This window comes from Prionailurus bengalensis, chromosome C2 (assembly GCF_016509475.1).
Source record: "Prionailurus bengalensis isolate Pbe53 chromosome C2, Fcat_Pben_1.1_paternal_pri, whole genome shotgun sequence".
In the NCBI taxonomy this organism is placed as follows: domain Eukaryota; kingdom Metazoa; phylum Chordata; class Mammalia; order Carnivora; family Felidae; genus Prionailurus; species Prionailurus bengalensis.
In genome coordinates, this window is record NC_057350.1 from 12,997,820 (window position 1) to 13,004,524 (window position 6,705).

Sequence of the window (6,705 nt, forward strand, 5' to 3'; positions counted from 1 at the left end):
GGAGTTGCCGTCCGAGGCCACCACAGTGTGAGAAGTTACAAGAACCACGCTAGTGTGGCCTTGAAGCCACGCCTTGGGCCTCGGAGGCCGGAGCCGAGACGGGGAGGCGGGAAGCCTCCTGGACACTGTCAGTGGCAAAATTAAACACCCAGCTACCCACAGCTTGCCTGGAACAGGACCCCATGCAGGTGCTGTGGAGGGTGAGAACGATAATGAGCCTGGGGAGACTGTACCTGCCCTCAGGTGTAATTTACCAGGAAGGAAAATACAAACACGTGAGAATTCCCACCAGAACGCAAAGTTTCCAGGAACGTCACGTGGCAGTGTATGATTGCTAAGGAGCGGGAGCAGCCAGGAGCGGTGAATGCAGAGGAAGGGGACATTCAGGGACCTGAGAGGCTTCACGGCGATGTGGGAGTTGGGGAGGATCCGGAAAGAGAATGAGAACTAGACGTACAGAGGGAGGCGGTGGGTGTTCCCAGAAAGGGAGAAAGTAAGACGAGAGGCAGGGAAGTTGCCTTATTGTTGGGATAAAAGGGGGTCCAAGAAAGAACTCCCCTCCTCCCTTGAGCTCTACATTAATTGAGAGTAGTAAAAAGGAATAAGGCAAATGGGAGACACAAACGCATCACTTTACTACTGAAAAATCTGGGATTGGAAGACATGGGTGGTACTGACACCTATAGGAGCTGGCTCCCTAGCACCCGCAAAGGCAGCCTGGGGCCCCTATTGGCCTCCCTGCTGTGGGGGCTGCCTCTTATAATGTGGCCTGGATCCACTGAGTGTGCGGCCTGGCTCCTAAGATATAAAAGGAAGAGAAAGGTGCTGGGCTATGAGGCCCTGTTCCTTCTCCCAAACTAACCAGTTAGAGAAGTCACTCCTCCTCCCGGTGTGGGAGGAAGCTTTCCCCGGTGGGAACCACTTGCACGGGAGATGGGATCCCCTCAAATGACAGGGTCCAGAGAATCGCGAATAGACCCATCTGAACTGCCCGGGTTGAATGGGAGCCAAAGGAAGATTCCATTGGCTGCCAAGAGAAGGACTGTGGTGTAAACGTTGGGCAATAGAAACCATTGAAAATCTCAGAAGATGATTCAAGCGGCCTTTGGGGGAGATTGATCCATGACTGGAGAGTCAACTGGATTCTCCCAGGGAAGAGACTGTGGGAGAAAGCCTGGCAGGAGCTGGTCTGGAGCCACAGTAGGAAGGGTCTGAACTAGAGGACCAGCTGTGGGTGGCCTGGGAGCGGCACAAAAAGGCGGAATGGCTGGGACCTAGTGGATAGCCACAGGGGACGAGGAGAGGGAGCATCTCAAAGGAGCCCGGGTGACTGAGGGAATGGCACTCCATGGGCAGACATGGTGGCTTGGGCAGAGGGAGCCCAGCCAATGGTGGGGCGGGACAGGTGTGCATTTCTGGGCACTGAGTTGAAGGCGAACATAGGACACCGGTGGTCCTGAGGGACGGGAATGTAGGGGGTGGGGAATCTCTGTGCATCCCGGGGGAAGCTACCAGAACAGGAGCGGGTAGGTGTCCAACAGTGGGGTCAGATGAGGACGGATTGGGAACTGTTAAGTGTGGTGATTGGGATGTCGCTGGTGACCTTTTCACAGCCAGTGCAAGAACGGAGATTGAGAAAAGATTTCAAATGTTCCATTTCCTAAAGAAGAACCAATGTAACCTGACTCTGGCATTTTCTATTCGGCCTAGTAGCAGAACTGTAAGTGAGTAAGAAGATGGCGTTTCGACACTTTATTTGCTATCCCGTCAGTGTGGGAATGAAATCCTGGGTGTGTTAGTCTCCCCTAATGGTGCCTTGGAAAATGGCCTGCCTCAAGGTCTCATACCGGGAGAGGGAATGAAAAGCTAATCATGTTCGGAGGGCAGCATCAGAGTCGACAGAATCTCTTGACCCCTGACATTCCCACGGGGCAGCTGTGATGCCAGGGGCTTCCTGAGGTGGCTATTTTGACACGGCCATTTAGAAGGAAGTGAAGAAGAGGGTGAGGCAGAAAGGAGGGTTCAGAGATGGAGTTGGAAACACCCAATAGTCTCATAACTTGGTCATTCAAAATGCCAAGTGAATGCCATGCCCTTAAGTAGCCCATTAGTCAGCGTTCTCCAGAGAAACAGAACCAATAGGAGGTTACACACACACACACACACACACACACACACAGATGAGGAGATTTATTATAGGAATTGGCTAATGGGGTTATGGGGGCTCAGAAGTCCCACCATATGCTGTCTGCAAACTGGACAACCAGGAAAGCAGGTGGTGTAAATACAGACTGAGTCTGAAGGCCCCAGAACCTCGATGTCCGAGGGCAGGGCTGAAAATGGACGTTCCCGCTCAACGAGGGCACATTTGTCTTTCCTCTGCCTGTTTGTTCTATTCAGGCCCTCAGTGGGTTGGATGGTGTCCACCTGCATTGGTAAGAGCCAAGTCTCCGCCCATGGCTTTTAAACTTGAAGCAGAGTGAATCGTGTGGGGCGAGCAGTTGTCTTGAAGAAATTGTTGGGTCAGCTTTTCCCGTTGCCCCATGTTTTGGATCCAAAGCACGGTGTGCTGAAAGTTTGGGATTGATCTCCCTGAGGCTCCTTCACTGGTTGAGGAAAGGAGGTTCCTTTTTTTAAGTTTATTTATTTATTTTGAGAGCGAGAGAAATGCACATGCACGAGCAGGGCAGGGGCAGAGAGAGAGAGAGAGAGAGAGAGAGAGGAAGAGACAGAGAATTCCAAGCAGGCTTCACGCTCTCAGCTCAGACCCTGATGTGGGGCTCTATCCCACGAACCATGAGATCATGACCTGAGCTGAAATCAAGAGTTGGTCACTCAACCGACTGAGCTACCCAGGTGCTCCAGGAAAGCAGTTTTTAAGGAGAAGAACCCAGAATGGCCACATCGCTGCAGTCAGGACAGCCACGCCCAGGGCGATCCAAAAGGGATACATCCCCCTTGATCAGAAAACCTGGAGTTATTAAAAGCCGTTCTTATGAGTTTATGTCAATAAATCATTATATATTATAGTTATCGTCTCTGAGAAAAGTGCAAGACTCATTATGGTTTGGGGAAATTGCCATGATGTCTTCACGATAATTTCATATAGCTTTGGGTAAAATAACACATTTTATTATTTAATTTTCTTGGTGCCTTATTACTAAAACATATTCCAGAGCAATGGTTGGCTGCATGCTTTACGCAGCGTGTATGTGACAGACGCTTCGTCACTGTAGATTCACCATCAGGGCTTCATGACATGTACTGATTAAGAATTTTGCTGAAGTAGGTAGGGTCTTGGTTCAGGGGGCCAAGAAGTGTGTGTGTGTGTGTGTGTGTGTGTGTGTGTGTATGAGTGAGTATGTGGGGTAGCATGGCGGGCAAAGGGTACCAGTACATGATGTGGTTCCAACCCCCAAATTCCCCTCCCAAGGGGTCTCGTTCTTGAATCTTTGCTTTGACACAGTATCATCTTTTGGACTGGTAAATCTCTTTTCCACTAGGAAAACTAATCCACAGGAGAAATCTGGGTTGTCACGGCATTTCACTATTTGGGAATCTAGGAAAATTCCGGAAGATCCTTCAAGGAGGTCAAGGCCCTACTAACGTGCACATATAATATTGTACTTTCATGCACACGTATACATTGTTGCACACTTCTGTCTCAAAAACGTAGTAAGTACAAGAGATGTGCCTTTCCTTTCCCAGAACAGAAAAACAAAAATTTTATGGGATCTTGGAGATCATTTACCTTATTTTAGAGACGGGATACCAGGTCCCTGAGAAGTCACCCGGCCCACCCAGCTCCATGCTGTTTTTGCAGAAGCTAGAATCCATGCCTGAGGGTCCCCCAGCTTTTTTCCATCGCATCATGTTCTCGTGTGAATCTCTCCCCCCCCGCCCGCCCCCGGGGGCTCTCTGCTTTAGAGCAGCGACTGTGGAAAGACAAGGGCCACCTCTGCTTTTGATGAGCCCACCTGGGGCTCACCCACTATCCTAGGCACCAGTGCGGTGAGCAAATGGGAAAAAGGAAACTCTCTACAGAACTCAGGACAGAAAAGGAGGCAGGGCCTGCTTTCAATATATTTTAAAAAGAGCCGTGTGCAACTGACCGCACGTAAAAATCAGTCCTGTTTGGTCCATTCATAGATCCCTTCTTGGAGACTTGCGATGGGACATTTCCTGAATCGGTGTTTCCTTCCGGATTGGTCGTGAAATGCAGATCACTGAGAGGTGTGTGCATGGCCTGCCACTGCTTGTCATTTTGAGCCATGGCAGGACACTACCGGCGGGTCACAGTGTCCTGTCCTTTTCCTGAGCCCAGCGGTGACCTTGGAATTCTCCTCGACAGGTTGAAAACCAGCTGCTAGTCCTGATCCTATATAGCTCGATCTGATGGAATCGGTCAGGGGTTTCATATATGTCTAATGATTTTATGTCCATCAGTAATGACGGCGGTAGGAACGATAACCTTTATTGAGTTCCTACTATGGACCAGACCTTTGCTAAGCATTTTATTAGTATTGTCTCGTTTCTTTTCATGCCTAACTTGCACATATGTTTTGAATATTTTCGCTTTACAGATAAGGGCACGGAGGCAGGGAGAGGTTAAATAAAGTACCTCAGGTCTAGGATCTGTAAGTAAAAGACCCCAGATTAACTGCTTCTGAGGTTGCACCCTTACTCTGCTGCCTTTGCAGCCTCTAGACGCTGACGAGGGAAGTGACAGCAAAACTCTTGTCTCAGATACAGATACGCACGGAGATCTACCAGGACCCTTGTTTCCATCATTCCTGTTTCTGTGCCCCTTTTCTTACCTGGCCTTCTCTGGACTGCCATCTGTCGTCAAAAGGCCCGATGTCTCCTCGCTCTTTGGCCCTGGGACCTGGGATTTCCATTATCCTGGCCTCTCTTTCACTGGAAGATATGACATTTCGGCTCAGGTCATGATCTCATTATTTACGGGATTGAGCCCAGTGGAGAGCCTGCTTGGAATTCTATCTCTGCCTCTCTTTCTGCCCTTCCCCCACTCATGCTCTTGTTCTCTCTCTCTCTCTCTCAAAAAAAAAAAAAAAAAAAAAAAAAAAAAGATATGCCCAAGGCAGCAAACAGGCTGGTTTCACTGCCTCAAGCCGCATGCTAGTAAGCAGTGGGGGGATGGGGGGGGGGGGCTGGCACCGACCCCCTGGCCCTCAGAGCCTCAGGAATGAATCCTCCTCCTTTCCCCGGCCTGTGCTCTCACTCCTAGTAAGTCAGAGAACCCCCCCCCCTTCTCCCAGTTAGCCACTGGGAGCAATCAATGGACACCAGCTCACCCTGGAGGAAAACTGTGGACTCCTGCTTTAGTTCCAATGTCCAGAGGAGCCCAGAACAACACGAATGTGTCACTCATTACCCATCAGCAGGTCAGAGAGAGAAGTTCATTGGATCGGTTTGTAGAGAGAAGGTCCTTAAGAATTAAAATCGGGCACTACCCCCTGTTGGCAAAGATCTGAAACACCAGACTTGCCCATGCTTGCCATTGGGAGTGCCGTTGGGAAACCACTTTGACAAGCACTCTGGGGACATCTAAGAGGGACAGTGTGCATCCCCTATGATCCACCAAGTCTACTCTTTGGGATTTTTCCTGCAGCAACTTGCACGTAGGCACAAGAACATGAATGGCAGCATCTCTGCGATTGTGAAAAATTAGGCAAAATCAATGCATTAATAAGATCACGGAGAAGAGGGCTGTGAGGGAGGGACTCTGGGAAGGTTGGCTGGGAGAAGAGAAAGGAAGGTCCGTTGTGGTTGAGGGGCAGAGCGAGGGCATGATGGGGTCTGGCAGCAGAGGCCTTGGGAGCCGGCTTCTGCCTTGATCTGTGGATAAATGGGACTCTGACCTCAGTAGAAGCAGAGTTTCACCTTGACCGTGTTTGTGAAACCAACCCAAAGAAGACCACTGTTTTTTCATGAAGGTTCCCCTGTCTGGAAGCAAAGAACGGGCCTGAGTGTCTGATCCATGAAGTTCCTTGAGAAGGGGACGTGTCTGATTAGTTTCCCCAATACATTTTGCTTACCATGCTGAATGTAGAAATTTCCAAATTCTTTACATTAATAAGCCTATTCTAGATTTCTCTTAAACACATCCCTGTTCAATAGTCTTTTGGTTTGGTCAGCTTTGCTGTTGGCTGTCTTTTACATTTGTGGACATTTATTTTATGCCCGGGATATGGTCTATTTTTTTTTTTTATATATAAATTTTTTTTAAACATTTATTTTGGAGAGACAGAGGGACAGAGTATGAGTGGGGGAGGGGCAGAGAGAGAGGGAGACGCAGAATCCGAAGCAGGCTCCAGACTCTGAGCTGTCGGCACAGAGCCCGACACGGGGCTCGAACTCACCAACTGTGAGATCATGACCTGAGCCGAAGTCAGACGCTTAACCGACTGAGCCACCCAGGCACCCTGGATATGGTCTACTTAAATAAATGTTTTATGTGTTCTTGAATGGAATGTATATATGTGTCACTGAGTGTCATGTTCTCTAGGTGTCAGTTAAGTGAAGTTGCTAAATCATGTTGCTCAAATTTTGTACATTTTTGCTGACTTTTTCTGCTTGTCTTATTAGTTACTGAGAGTAGTGTGGATTTGTCTACATTTCTGCTCACTGTTTCAAATTCTGCTTTCAAATATTTTGAAGCTATGTTACTACATGCAAGAAAAT